Below are 16,664 nucleotides of genomic sequence, written 5' to 3' on the forward strand. Positions count from 1 at the left end.
GTCACTGCCTCACCGGCCCCGCTCTCACCGACACTGCCTCACTGGCCTGCTCTCACCGTCACTGCCTCACCGGCCTGTTCTCACCGACACTGCCTCACCCCCGGCCTGCTCTTACCGTCACTGCCTCACCGTCCCCACTCTCACCGACACTGCCTCACCGGTCCCGCTCTCACCGACATTGCCTCACCGGTCCCGCTCTCCCTGTCACTGCCTCACTGGCCTGCTCTCACCGTCACTGCCTCACCGGCCCCACTCTCACTGACACTGCCTCACCCCCGGCCTGCTCTCACCGTCACTGCCTCACCAGCCCCGCTCTGCTACCGCTACTGCCTCACCGGCCCGCTCTCACCGTCGCTGCCTCACCAGCCCCGCTCTCACCATCACTACCTCACCGGCCTGCTCTTGCCGCCAAACCGGCCCACCCTTGATCCGCCGACATTGCTCCGGCCCACGCTCGATCAGCCGTCACTGCAAGACCTGGCCCGCACATTCAGCTCCCATCGCGCAGTTCCTGGTAGTGATCCGAATCCTTCCTGACTCCTTAGGCAGATAGTTAAAAGGGCGGGAGGATAGAATTTCTGCACAGAGGAGAGAGAAGAAAGACGAGGAGAAGAAGAAGAAAAGAAAGGAACGTATGAGAGTTTAGTGTCTAGGGGTGCTGTTAGGAATTACAGAGTTAGGAAATATGGGAGTATAATTTAAGATATTGCATATAAAATATAATGAAAACAGATCATAAAGAAGGTTCATCAGATTGTAAAATTACGTAGATCTGGTCTTTTGCTCTCACCTGGTCTTCTCTGTATTTTTTTCATTCTATCTCCTCTCTCAATATACAAACCTGATTTACTAACATGGATAAGAAACATTCACTGAACAGCTGTAAAACCAAAAATTCTGAAACTAATTCAGGTTTCAGCAAGCAGTACTTGACACAGCTTAAATTTACTGAAGAGATGTATGATAATTGAAGCTTCTGTGTGAAAATGTGTGAATTCGAAAAACTTATTCATGCGAAGCCTTGTTGAACTATATTAATGCAATGATTCCCAATGCAATGGCGTGCATGCTTGATTCAAATTAAATCACTGCATCCATTAACACAGTCAATTTTCTCCAATCCTCTTTGGTTTTGCATAATACCTTTCACAACACTTGCACGCATGGTAGCAGATGGATGCAGCAAGTGCAGTAAATGGTTAACAGGTCCACTAAGATTCACAATTTCTTTGGCATCTGACAAGTGCCTCCTTCCAGTTGTTTATGTGTTGCAGTCAACCAGACTGTCAATCATCACATCTTCAGGAGATCAGAACCAACAAGCTATTGGTGGCCTCCACTTAGTTTTTAACTGATCTAAGATTTCTGCAGTGAACTCCATGGGGGAGATAGGCTGCAGGAAAACTTCAATTCAAAAGAAGATAAACAAAGTGACATAAAATATATCTGGGATATAAAACAAAGAGAGCTGATAAATGTTTTTTGTCTTTTATGGTTGATTTATGTCCAAACATATTTTACTAATGTCTAACATTCAGTAAAAGCATGATTATAAGCCAAGTATTTAATTTTCAGAATTAACTGAGCTTCAATTTTTTTCTTCAAAGAAGCAAATGCGCAAGTTTAAGGTCCCCAGGCTAATGAATGCACAAAGATTACATCTGTAAATGTTAGACCAATTTATTTCATAAACAATTTTAGAGACACTGATGTGATAAGATCTGTCATCATGCTATATTTAAGTAAAAGGAAGCTGTGAACAAATTTGATTAACAAAAAGTTTGAAAGGAATGGGAAAACACATTCCTTTCAAACTTTGGGAGTTTTGAAACAAAGGGTAGTGTGCTCCGCAATATACATAAAGTCATACAGCTTGGAAACAGACTCTGGTCCGTGCCAACCATGTTCCCAAACTAAACTAGTCCCACTTGCCTGCGTTTGTTCCATATCCCTCCAACCTTTCTTATACATATACTTATCCAAATGTCTTTTAAATGTTGCATGCACCACTTCCTCTGGCAGTTCATTCCACACACGAACCACTCCCTGTGTTAAAAAGTTGCCCCTCATGTACTTTTAAAATTTTTCTCCTCTCACCTTAAAAATATGCCCACTAGTTGTTAACTCCCCCACCCTAGGAAAAAAGACACTTCTATTCACCTTATCCATGCCCCTCATGATTTTATAAACCTCTATGAAGACACCCCTCAACTTCTTGTACCCCAGTGAAAAAATACACGACTGAATTGACACATACCTTGCCATTAAACTTACTGACACTGATGACAAGAAAGGTTTTCTTTAGATCAGTGCTTACAGATATTATTGAATAACTATAACTTACTATTCTAGTCTCTTATTTCTAGATGGGAGAAATTAGGCAAGATTTTAGCCCCTTGATCATGGTGGTGCCAAAGGGTTGAATCTTATGTTTCTTTGACTGTCATATTTCTCAAGTCCCATGGGGAGGGTTTTCTCCATAAGGACGAGTCAGTTGTCTATCATCCCAAACTTGCCTCATTAACTACCTACCCTGTCCCTATGGTGCCCATCTCATCCAGTGTGATTCTATCATTTGCGGTAGCTGGAAGAACTCATCACTGCCGGGGTATCTGGGAATAAACTGCCATCACTGACGCTGTGCCTTGTGTGAACCATGGCTGAACACCTGACCAAGTGTTCATACACCAGAGTTGTCTTTCAGTGTCAATGTAGTGGTGCTGGTATCACAAATACCTTCCACATGTGACACAAAGATGGCATGCCGGTAGGTCCTCACACATATGGCTTGACTTTCTTACCCCAGTTACTGTTTAACTACTACGTCACTTCTGTTAAGCTGTCCTAAGTCACATCCCATTTTGTCACCTTCTCTAATTTCCCAATACGTTGCCCCTAATTGCCCATTATAGGTCAACATCTTCTCAGTGCTCAATGGGGGACTCATATAAAGGGAAGCATTCAAATGATGTCAAAGACTATCTTTTATTTATAGTCAACAGTAGTGAACAGAAACAAAGTGAAGAGAGTCTTCATCTTGCCCTCCATAGTAACCACTACAGTTCTTCAGTCTAAAATGTTCTGCTGCACCCAGCTCATCTACTGGCTGTGGGTATCAACCCACCTCTCTGGCTTCAAGTGCCCAATGCAGCTGAACTCTGTCCTGCACAAGGAACACTTCCTCCTCCCCAGCGTTAAAGAACAAAGAACAAAGAAAATTACAACACAGGAACAGGCCCTTCGGCCCTCCAAGCCTGTGCTGATCCAGATCCTCTACATAAACCTGTCGCCTATTTTCCAGGGATCTGTATCCCTCTGCTCCCTGCCCATTTATGTATCAGTCTAGATACATCTTAAATGATGCTATTGTGCCTGCCTCTACCACCTCCGTTGGCAACGCGTTCCAGGCACCCACCACCCTCTGTATAAAGAACTTTCCACACATATCTCCCTTAAAATTTTCCCCTCTCACCTTGAAATTGTGACCCCGAGTAATTCCCCACTCTGGGGAAAAGTTTCTTGCTATCCACCCTGTCTATACCTCTAATGATTTTGTAGACCTCAATCAGGTCCCCCCTCAACCTTCGTCTTTCTAATGTAAATAATCTTAATCTACTCAACGTCTCTTCATAGCTAGCGCCCTCCATACCAGGCAACATCCTGGTAAACGTCCTCTGCACCCTCTCCAAAGCATCCACATCCTTTTGGTAATGTGGCGACCAGAACTATATGCAGTATTCCAAATGTGGTCGAACCGAAGTCCTATACAACTGTAACTTGACCTGCCAACTCTTGTACTCAATACCCCGTCTGATGAATGAAAGCATGCCGTATGCCTTCTTGACCATTCTATCGACCTGCGTTGCCACCTTCAGGGTACAATGGACCTGAACACACAGATCTCTCTGCACATCAATTTTCCCCAGGGCTTTTGCATTTACCGTATAGTTCGCTCTTGAATTGGATCTTCCAAAATGCATAACCTCTCATTTGCCTGGATTGAACTCCATCTACCATTTCTCCGCCCAACTCTCTAATCTACCTATATTCTGCTGCATTCTCCGACAGTCCCCTTCACTATCTGCTACTCCACCAATCTTAGTGTCATCTGCAAACTTGCTAATCAAACCATCTGTACCTTCCTCCGGATCATTTATGTATATCACAAACAACAGTGGTCCCAACACGGATCCCTGTGGAACACCACTGGTCACAGTTCTCCATTTTGAGAAACTCCCTTCCACTACAACTCTCTGTCTCCTGTTGCCCAGCCAGTTCTCTATCCATCTGGCTAGTACACCCTGGACCCCATGCAACTTCACTTTCTCCATCAGCCTACCATGGGGAACCTTATCAAATGCCTTACTGAAGTCCATGTATATGACATCTACAGCCCTTCCCTCATCTACCAACTTTGTCACTTCATCAAAGAATTCTATCAAGTTTGTAAAACATGAACTTCCCTGCACAAAACCATGCTGCCTATCACTAATAAGCCCATTTTCTTCCAAATGTAAATAGATCCTATCCCTCAGTATCTTCTCCAGCAGCTTCCCCACCACTGACGTCAGGCTCACCGGTCTATAATTACCTGGATTATCCTTGCTACCCTTCTTAAACAAGGGGACAACATTAACAATTCTCCAGTCCTCCGGGACCTCACCCATGCTCAAGGATGCTGCAAAGATATCTGTTAAGGCCCCAGCTATTTCCTCTCTCGCTTCCCTCAGTAACCTGGGATAAATCCCATCCGGACCTAGGGACTTGTCCACCCTAATGCCTTTTAGAATACCTAACACTTCCCCCCACTCCTTATGCCAACTTGACCTAGAGTAATCCTTGTCCTTGTCCTTGTCTTACCTTATGGAAGACAGCTCCCATTCTCCTGGTTACTTAGCATCCAGCATATTCCCTTTTCTGCTCCAATTTCTACGGAGCACAGCATGCCAGAACGATATGACACGCTCTGTCCGAAGTATAATTCAAGGATTCTATCAGCCGCATCCCCTATGCCAGATCAGTTCAAGCAGAATTGCATCATCAGCGCGCCTATCATGGTCCTTGACAAAGCATTGGCAGCATTGTATCTACATTCAGACTCATTCTGAGGGAGGGGGTGGAGTTTGCACAATGGTGTCATGTGGCTTGGTTATACTGGGTAGCCTTTGCTTTCTCAGGAACCAGCCCAACAAAGCACCTGGAGCCTTAAGCACAGCAGGAACATGAGTGTGCCCTGGGATGTAGGAGTTATGACAGTTTCCAGGGAACTAGGCATATCACAGACCATATGCCCATTGATGGGACAGAAGCTCTTGCTGTTGATAAACTCAGCTGCAATGTGATATGGCCCTCTTGTTGTTGTCACGTATGTGCAATTTACTCTTTACCCAGGAGGAAACCAGTTATGTTGCCGAATCTTACTGCTCAGGCTACAGCACTGACCTTGTCAAAATGAACTACCGTTATCTTGCATTGATGGCATGGACTGCTGCCTTGATGTATTTGTGAATGGAGGGCAGAGGGATCCCACAAAGGAACCCTGCCACAGGAAAGAGCCAATCATATTGAAGTTCAACACAGCTATCACCTTCACAATCACCAGGAGATGGTGATGTCCCTCCTCATCCCGACAACTACTCCTTGAAGTATAAGTCCTGACCCCACAGCTGGCACATATCCTGGAACATACAGAGCCTGCATCAATACTGTACCTCACTGATCCTGAGGGAATAGTTTGGGAGTGAAATATTCTGGTCCTCCTGTACTCCTGACTCATCCTGATGGGCCCTTTCTTTGTGACATCTTTCTTTGCTGGAAGGTTTTTTTGGTTTCCATGTTGGCTTAGTATCGCCCCTGAGCTTATTGGAGGATCAGCTCCAGCTCCATCTGCCTTCACCTTCTTCGCAAGACAGCCACTGTGATGAGCATATGACGTGTGCCTGAATCTACCACCCTTGTTGGTAATAATCTGTGCTGGCAACACAAGGAACAGAACAGGTTCTTAGCTCTGAGCAAAGGCAGTGCTGACATACCATACAGATAATGGCTTCACACATTTCTCACACATTGAGACATGCAACACCCTGAGAATGAGGGTCATGTATCAGTTTATCATGGCTTTTCAAGGTAGGAATTCAATTGGTAGATGTGCTCCATTGGTTGAGTGCCAAACACATAGCATTATAGTGGAAATGTGTTCTGAAACCTTACTCTCCCAACCCCATATGGAAATTATCATTATCTATAACAACATCTCATAACATTACAGAGCAGTTAGAGAGTGATTCGGATTGTGTCGCACAACAATCTTGGAAACCATACAAGAACTGTGTTGGTTGTGGCCCACACATCCATCTCTTTTAATGTTGGCTATGATAACTTGTGCTTCATTGAGTTGTCTATGTGTAATTTTCAGGACAATGACATGTTGGTCATTGCTTGTGGCCTGCATTTGCATACCACATATTAACACACCACATGCATTTCATGTATATGATGACATGTTTGCAAATGATGTGAACCTGCAATCTCCAGTTGCATGAGTGTTGCAATGGCCCTGCAAATGAAATGGTGTAGTTGCACCCACCAAAGGGCTGTGATCCAGGCATTTTCCAATTATGTGTTGTCACTGGACGTCAAAAAATGATGGAAGGAGCGCAGCTCATGTGGACATTCTCAGGATTAGGCTCTGCTTGGTCATCAGGAATGCATCCCCTTCCTACCCTGCCTCTCTGAGTCTCCATGTCCAGTTTTACCTTGCTCTACCCATGCCAACACATTTCCACCAGTACCCTCAATGTGGACACCCACTACAATTAGCTCCACAAGCCCTGACACTATAGCTGATGATGCCCATCATGGTATTGTGTGCTCCAATCATGGAGGCCATGGTGGTGGTGACTATATATAACCTCACCTCCCATTGTCTTTTATGCCCTCCCATTCACTACTAAACTGTCCCTTTTTACGGCACGGTTCCCTTTATTCACATTCTTGGCCTAGGTTTCTGCCTATCTCGCCCTTTGCATTGTTGACAGCCACTATGATTAAATAGAGCACCCCTGACCCCTACCTCCAGCCTCACTTTAATCCATACCTTCCACTTCAACATACAAAGCCCCCAGGAGTGACTGCTCTCCAGCGCTCTGACTGACTTTGACAGACAACCCAGAGTGTTTGTCACACAGGCAGCTGGCACCTGCTGTGGATGTGCGGCCAGCATTTCACTGCTTCACTGAGCAAGATGTTCAAACCCTTGAATGATTATTACTGAAAAGCATGATACAAGCAACCTAGCAATATGTCTGCGCTAATCAGCATGTGAATACAGCAGTACTATGAGTCTTTAGGCTCTGGCTGAACTACCAATACTCTAGGAGGAATAGCACTGCAAGGAAAGGCACAAATGCTGTGAGTATTCAGGTAGGTAGTCAATGAGTGAATGCTGAGAGTGCACACAGTAGTCTGGACCTGGGTGCCTGTTTGTGCTCCTAGTGTCCTTGAAGCAGCATTTCAATGCCAGTTGTCTGTGCTCCCATAGATTCAGCTTTAAAATGCAGAAGCATATTCAAAATGGACCAGAGATGTGCCATGATGATGTGGAGAGATGTCAAGTGTCAGATGTCGGCATCTGTAGATGTGAGGTTCGTTAAGCCCCTGCCCACAGAGCTTACTCTGAAACATTAGTGCTAGCTGTACAAGGGAAAGGTTCGGAGGAGTAAGCAGAAAGCTGGAGTTGCCAGGTAACTACTCCAACTTTCAGGAATTCTCAATGACAAAAACAGAAATTGCCGGAGAAACTCAGCAGGTCTGACAGCATTTGTGAGGAGAAAGCAGAGTTAGCATTTTGAGTCCAGTGAACCGGTTCTGAAGGAGAGTCCCCAGACTTGAAATGTTAACTCTGATTCCCCCCACCCCAACAACAGACGCTGCCAGGCCTGCTGAGTTTCTTTAAATACTTCTGTTTTTTAGATCTTCAGCATCCACAGTTCTTTGTTTTATTCTAAAATGATATATTTTCATCCTTTTGAAGCCTTCAATAGACCTCACTCCTTCCGAGGTTTGTAATCTCCTCTTGCTTTTTTCTGATTTGATTTGATGTGTTATTGTCACATCCGCCTAGGTACAGTGAAAAGTTTTATTTTGCGTGCAGACCAGGCAGATCATACCATACGAAATGCATTAGGGTAATAGAACAGGGTGAGGAATACAATGTTACAGCTGTACAGAAGGTGCACAAAGAGGAAGATCAACATTAAATTTAAAATTTGAGAGGTCCATTCAGTAATCTAACAGCAGCAGAGAAGAAGCTGATCTTGAATCTGATAGACCATATGCTTAAGTTTTTGTATCTTCTGCCCAACGGAAGAAGTTGGTAGACATTATGACCAGGGTGGAAGGGGTCTTTGATTATTTTAGCTGCCTTCCTGAGGCAGCAGGAAGTCCACAACTCTCTGAAATTTGTATCCTAATTACGCTCTTTATGATGCTTACAATTTTCATTGCTGCAACATTGGTGGTTATACTTTCCACTGATTGGGTCCTATGGTCTGGAAACCCCCAGTAAACCTCTCTGGAATCTCTCTCCTTCTTTAAATCCACTTCTGTGAGAATGCTTATGATCATGAATTATATCATGATCATGTTATGATCATGATCATATTTCTTTAAGCAGCCTTACCAGCTTGGTATCAAATTTTGGGAGTGGCTTTGTAAAGTTTACTAAGTTAAATGTATAATATGAAATTAAATTGTTGCAGTTACTGTTGTAAAGCTGAAGATCAAGTTCTTAAAATGAGCTCTATACATTAGTTCCACTATCACACCAGCAGGAGAGAGCACAGGGTTCTAGACATCCATTTGCCCCAGGATCTTCTATCCTTCATCCAGCGTCTTGTTCAACCTCTTTCACCAAACCTAGGCTTCATTGGTTAATGGAGTGATTACCATTAAGCTTTTGTACAATGCATTCCCATACCTTAAGGATGGCTTTTCATGTGAAAGATGGTAATACACATTGCAGAGGTTTGGTTTCAAGGAGAAAATCTCCCTCAGCACTGAAAAATTATTTGTTTCTCAATTTTTCCCTTTTGCAGATGGTACTGTTGTGTTTACCCCAGCACATTGGATCAAGGTGCCTTATAAATAATTTAGTTATCAGGAAGGAAACTTAGACCCAAATATAACTTGACAATTCGATGTAGTTTTGTCACTTTAAATCATTTTGCACTGCATAAGTAGCAAGTTTACAGAGTAACAAATATAGTAAGGGTTTGAAATAAATTTTTGGTGCAAGGAGGTGATGGGGGCTTTTAGAAAGGGTTAGATTTGGGAACAAGTCTAGTTTGAAGTTGTGACATAAACTGAACCATTTATTTCAAATAAGGTTAATAATTCCACTAAACTAGAGGTGAACAGAATTCAACCTGAGTTCAAGAAAATGTTTCTACCTAACATTACAAAGTGTGATTTCATTCCACGCCTGAACCCATTGCCAAATTTCTATTGCTCAGTTTTTAATTTGGAAATCTGGCGTGCAGATGGTATTATAACTATGATAACCTCATTAAAGAGATTATTGTATTTTTAATTGATTAAAAGAAAGAGTATAACAATATCAGACACAAAACAAAACACTTTGGTTTAGTCAGATGACTGTCTCCTCTTGCAGATGAACTCCCTTCAGAAAGAATCTTGACAATGTATAACTATTATGCCTGTGTAAAAGGCAAAACTTACCAGGCAAATATTGACTATCATTATTTATTTTTCTAATTCAAAAAGAATAAATAAGAATTGAGTTGATCCTGTTTCATTTTCATACATGCCCCTCTTTGGCTGAGATAGTTTAAACCAAAATCATTTTCCACAGGTTTATTTCAGCCAACATCTGTGATAACAGCTGAAGTTAAATGATTGGGAGACATAAGAATTGTGAAACTGATGTGTCTGTGAGAAAGCCAGCAAGGCTGAGTGCCCCTTTAGAGATAAAGCAGGTGCCTGCAGTATTAAGCAGAACATTAAATGGATTAAAACACCAGCAGCATGCACTAAAACCAATGATATGAATCATTATTACATCTACATGGGTCTTTCAAAAAGAATACAGGGATGAAAGACTAAAATAGTTGCTCTTAACCACTAACATGTTTATGCTCTGGGTATACGCTCACAAAAGCTGCAATGTCTGATCTGTGTGTGAAACATACCTTTAGAAATTTATACAAAGTTTGGGGATTCAGACTTCAAAGCCTAAAAGTAAAATATTGTCAACTCTGATCAATAAACTGAAAGTAGAAGGACTGTCTGCCCTTGTAGCTTTGGTAAGTTATTAGTCCGTATTGCAGGTACTATCTTGCACAAAATTACACCTTTGACACTTGAGCCAATGCTTAGAGTATTGACTGAAAGTTAGAACAGCCCTGTTATCAAATTTGACAGCATTAAGGTTTAATATTTTGAATATGGGATCCCAGTAGAAAAATCCTTCATTCCGATCAAAAAGTGGCTGCATATCACAAAAATCTGGATTATAAAAGCCCATGAGAAATATGTGTGGTGAATCAATTGAGCCTTCAGTTTGTAAATGGTCAATTGAAGGCAAGCTCCTGTGTTATTTTTTCTAGTATATGCCACGTTTATACTATGAATTTTTTTTCTTACAGAGGATGATCGATGATTGCCTGAAGGAGTTCCTACGTCACTCCGACAAGTTCATACCAATGTGCAGTGTGCAACAAGGAAATAGACAAGATAGACATGATGTGCTCTGAGAACTCGACAGAAATGAATCCAACACTCACTTATGAAGGGCTGGTTTATCATTTTGTTACACACTGCACACAAAGGGTCTCTTTTCATGCTGTGTGAAGACAGCTTGCTCATAATAATTTCTTCTAGGTCTGGATTTCATTCAAAAAATTTTACAAATTGCACCCATAGAGCAAGAATATCTTATATAACTGTGTATCAGGACCTAATGCTAACTTAAGCTGGTGACAGACAGAGCCATTGTATGGGCTTTAGTTAAAAGGACACTGTTAAAAAGGTGAGACAACAAGGTGCAGAGCTGGATGAACACAGCAGGCCAAGCAGCATCATAGGAGCAGAAAGGCTGACTTTTCAGGCCTAGACCCTTCATCAGAAATGGGGGAGGGGAAGGGGGTTCTGAAATAAATAGGGAGAGAGGGGGAGGGTGATAGAAGATAGATAGAGGAGAAGATAGGTGGAGAGGAAACAGACAGGTCGAAGAGACGGGGATGGAGCCAGTAAAGGTGAGTGTAGGTGGGGAGTTAGGGAGGGGATAGGTCGATCCAGGGAGGACAGACAGGTCAAGGGGGCGGTATGAGGTTAGTAGGTAGGAGATGGGGGTGCGGCTTGAGGTGGGAGAAGGGGATAGGTGGGAGGAAGAACAGGTTAGGGAGGCGGGGACGAGCTGGGCTGGTTTTGGGATGCGGTAGGGGGAGGGGAGATTTTGAAGCTTGTGAAATCCACATTGATACCATTGGGCTGCAGCGTTCCCAAGCGGAATATGAGTTGCTGTTCCTGCAACCTTCGGGTGGCATCGTTGTGGCACTGCAGGAGGCCCAGGATGGACATGTCGTCTGAGGAATGGGAGGGGGAGTTGAAATGGTTCGCGACTGAGAGGTGCAGTTATTTATTGCGAACCGAGCGTAGGTGTTCTGCAAAGCGATCCCTGAGCGATCCCTAAGGTTTGGTGTGGACTTGTTGGGCCAAAGGGCCTGTTTCCACACTGTAGGGATTCTATCATTCTTAAATTCTTATCCTAATGTTTAGGGTGCCTGTGGAAAAGGGTAATGAATAATTAATTAGATGAAAGTCATCTTAAATGGGTTAAGAATGAATCCAAAAGGGTGGCATAAATAAATGGGAGCTGAACAATGAGCCAACTTTAAAGAAGAGCTGGCTCAGGCACAGCCAATTCCCTTGAAATGGAAAGGTGTACAGCAAAGATCACCAGAACTCTTTGGATGACCAAAGAGTCAGAAACCAAGAAAAAAATAAAAACTGTGCTACTGACAGAAGTAGAAAATACAATTGAGAACCAGGCTGTTTATCAAAGGTTCAGATGGGTGGTGGGAAAGCAAATAAGACAAGTAAAGATAGAGTATTAAAAGAAACTGTCAGTTTATAAAGGGAGTTTAGAAAATATGGATTATTGCTGAAATTGAAAGGGTTAATAGCACAATCATGGATAACACAGTGTGGAGCTGGAGGAACACAGCAAGCCAGGCAGCATCAGAGGAGCAGGAAAGTTGACGTTTTGGGTTGGGGCACTTCTTCAGAAATGGCAACAGAATAATAGAATGGCAAAGAATAGCACAATCATGTTTGGGCCTGCACAGGGTGAACATTGACCAACAGACTAGGCGAGGAGTCAAGAACAAGGAGTGGGTAGGCTCTGACCAGAAGAGATATTATATCAGTTATGTTGAACACATTTGTAACCTCTTGTGCAATTGGTGAATCCTGTGAACATTGTAACTTATCATACTCTAATACCATAATATACATTGCAAACATCATTCTGGGAGACAAAGTGACAATACTCTGTTCTTTCGCTCCCCTGCAAAAGATTGGATAACAGAGACAGGTAAAAGATAATTTAATCTGGACTGGGTTATTATTTCACCATATGACACTGAAAAAAGATACATTTTGTTAAAGATTTTCAAATTGTATTGATCAGGATAATTTGCAAGAATACCAATCAGACTCAATCTGCCTGATTTAAAATTTGGACAAATCCTGGCATTTAACTCTCAACGATCATGATTTGCTGCATTCCATGGCAATGCCTGTACCATTCAGAGTGTATTTGACAACCAATCAGTATTCTCCTCTTATACTGTACAAATGTTGGCTTTCACTGAAATTGATATTCTTGTGAACTGTCCGTTTCCAAGACAAAATGCATCTTTTTTTTCAGCAATACTCATGTTTCAGCACTATTTGGTTGAGCTTGCCTAATTGAAAGTCCTAAATTAACCCTTCAAACCTGTATAGTTCAAATGATTCCAAATTGACACAGATGCATCATCAGACAACATTAAGACAGTGTTAACGAATAACGTCAGATTTTTTAAAAGTATAATTAAAAATATATACTCAGCTAACAATTAGGGACAATGTAAGTAACAAACAAGACAAAGGGACTGTTTTTTTTCATTTTTTTTTCCTATGGGGCAGTACAATATAACTCCAAACATATTAATCTTATTTTGTATCTGATGTACATACTTTGCAGACTATAGAGTCATAGGCCCATAGACGTTTGCTATACAGAGGGAGGCCATTCACCTTGTCAAGTCTGTACTGGCTCCTGTAAGAGCCACCCAGCCATTCCCATTCTCCAGCCTTATCTCTAACTTCATCACTTTCAAATACATATCCTGCTCTCTTTTAAAACTTCCCATAGAATCTTACCCCACCACTCTCCCAGGCAGCCCATTCCCAAATCCAAACAACTCTGAGTAAAGAAGTTTCTCCTCATCCCATCCTTGCTCCCTTCTGACAATCTTGAAGTTGTGACAGACATACCAACTAGAAGAAACAGAATACCCTTTGTTACCCTGTCAAAATTGTTCATAATTTTGAGCATCACAATAAGATCACCTTGTAATCGTTTCTGCTCCAAGAAGAATAAAGTCCAAATTCTCTCAACTTTCCTGTATCATTCTAATAAGTTTCTTTTGAACTCTCTCCAGGTCTTTATCCCTTCCTTAAATAAAATGCCCAGAACTGAACACAGAACTCCAAATTTGGTCTGACCAATAATTTGTAGAACTGTAGCATCACTTCCTTGTTTTTATACTCTATGCCTTAATTTATAAACCCAGGATCCTCTAAGTTTTTTTTAACAACTGTTTCAACTTACATGGCCATCTTCAGAGAATCATGCATGTGGACCCTGAGGTCCCTCTGTTCTTATACTCCCCCAAAAGGTTGTACCATGAGTCAGTATTGTCTCTCCGTGTTTCTTGTATCAAAATGCATTACCTCACATTTCGCTGCATTGAAATTCATCTTCCAGGTGTCTGCCCATTTGGCCAACTTATCAATGTACCTCTGAAGCAGCTCAGCATCATCCTCAAATTCACTATTTTCCCTCATTTAATATCATCATTTTAGTATACTTGTGCTAAACATCTTGTGATGAAGGTGTTAGCAGTAAGTATGTGCTCGTAATCAATGCAAGCAGTGTTGGATATGGCAATTACATCATTCAGACCTCTTCACGCTTTGTTATGAGACAGAGAATCTGAAGTGTGTTGTAATGTTATGTATAAGTAATTCCTTCTTAATCTCACAAGGTGCCTTTTGTTTCCCAGAAAGATCAAATTAATTGGTTTTACGTGCTTTCCTGCAATTGTCTGGTCTTGTATAGACATGATGTGGTAATCCTGTATTAGTCAAATTGATCATTGCTGGTACCACTCCATGACAGATATTGTAGTATAGTACTGTGTGAGTAGGAATGCCAACCAGTCATGATGAGGTCCTGGCCTTTGTTTAGAGAACTATAATTTCTTGTTAATTTCTAATATAATAGGTGGTGGTGGTGGCTTAAGATTGGGTTTGATGTTTATGATATTAAGCTGTCTTCTTTTTTTTTGCACAGATTTAAAACAGTAAAAGAAGTAAAAATGGCATGAGGAGCGCTGTTTTAATGCAATGAGTGGTTCGCATCTGGAAAATACCCTCTGAGAGTCTGCAGGAGGCAAGTTCAATCAGAGCATTCAAAAGACAATTACATTTTTTAAATTTATTTACAGAATGAGGACTTCACTGACAAAGCCAGCATTTATTGCCCATCCCTAATTGCCCAGAGGGCAGTTAAGAGTTAACCACATTGCTGTGGGTCTGAAGTCACATGTAGGCCAGACCAGGTAAGGGTAGCAGTTTTCTTCCCTAAAGAACATTAATGAACTAGATGGGGTTTACCCCAACAATTAACAACAGATTTGTGGTCATTATTAGATTCCTAACTCCAGATTCTTAATGAACTCAAATTCCGCCATCGGCCATGACAAGATTCAAACCCAGGTCTCCAGAATATTGTCTGGGTCTATGGATTTACAGTCCAGCGATAATAACACTAGGCCATTGCCTCCCCAACTTATTTGAAAAGGAGAAAGTGCAGGGGTATCAGGAGAAGGCATGAGAATAGCACTAGAGGAGGTGTATATTTGGAGAACTGACACAAAAATGCTGGACTGAATGGCTTCCTTCCATGCTGTAACAATTTTGTAACTCTGCTCTCTGATTATGCAATTTTATTTTTGCTGGACAAAAAAATGTTGAACAATGTCTAACTAGATCTTAAATAGCATGCTAAGTTATAACAGTTGCTCTCTGGCCGTGAAAGAAACTAATTTCATATTTGTGGAATGCCAACTTCCTCCATTCTGATAAAAAGTCCAGTGAAAAATGTCCCAAACTATCCAACCTCTCGTTATAACTCTTCCATTCCCAGCAACATCCTGGCAAATCTCTTCTGAACCCTCTCCAGCTTAATAATTTCCTTCCCATAGCAAGGAGACCAGAACTGAATGCAGTACTCCAGAAGAGGCCTAACCAACGTCCTGTACAACCTCAAAATAACAGCCTAACTCCTATACACAAAAGATTGAGCATTTAAGTGAAGCATTCTAAATGCCTTCTTTATCACCCTATCTACATGTGGCGCTAACTTCAAAGAATTATCTACCTAAACCCTTAGGTCTCTCTGTTATACCCAAGGCCCTACTTTTAATTGTATAAGTTTTGCCTTTGTTTGTTTTACCAATATACAATACCTCACATTTATCTAAACTAAACTCCATCTGGCGCTCTTCAGCCTATTGACACAATTGATCAAAATCTCTCTGTAATCTTAGAAAACCTTCTTCTCTCTCCACTATACACCAATCTTGGTGTTATCCGGAAACTTACTAACCATGCTTTCGAAATTCTCATTGAAATTGTTTATATAAATGACAAGCAAAAGTTGACCCCGCATCAATTACTTAGAATGTCCCTTCGAATGCTTGAGCTGAATCTGGGTTATCAGTAGAAATCTAACGTAAATTGGTCAGAAAACTGCCAATGATATGGTGACGTATTGCCTGAGTTAACGAGACATGCGCTGTACTGATTCTGAGTTGCTACTTGGAAATAAACTTTCCTTCAGGGTTTGAGTGAAGATTTGAAGTTCGGGTGCTGTTGTAGATGTTGGTGTGTTCGCCAAGCTGGGAGGTTTGATAGCAGACGTTTTGCCCCCTTACTAGGTGACACCGTCAGTGCTACGGAGCCTTCTGTGAAGCGCTGTTGTCTTGTGCCGGTTCGAATTTATATGGTCTGGTTTTTGCTGCTACCGGTAGGTGCCGGTTCCGGCTGTGCATTGTAATGGTCAGTATACTGGATTTCATTCAATGTGTTTGTTGATGGAGTCCACGGATGAATGCCAAGCCTCCAAGAATTCCCAGGCTGTCCTCTGTTTGGCTTGTCCTATGATGGTAGTATTGTCCCAGTTGAAAGCGTGGTTTTTCTCGTCTGTGTGCATTGAAAGCAGGACATCTGGTCGTGTCGTTTAATTGCTAGCTGGTGTTCGTGGATGCAGGTTGCTAGTTGTCTGCCTTTTTGTCCCACGTAGTGATTTGTGC

The sequence above is a fragment of the Rhincodon typus genome, chromosome 8, assembly GCF_021869965.1.
Source record: "Rhincodon typus isolate 14 chromosome 8, sRhiTyp1.1, whole genome shotgun sequence".
In the NCBI taxonomy this organism is placed as follows: Eukaryota; Metazoa; Chordata; class Chondrichthyes; order Orectolobiformes; family Rhincodontidae; genus Rhincodon; species Rhincodon typus.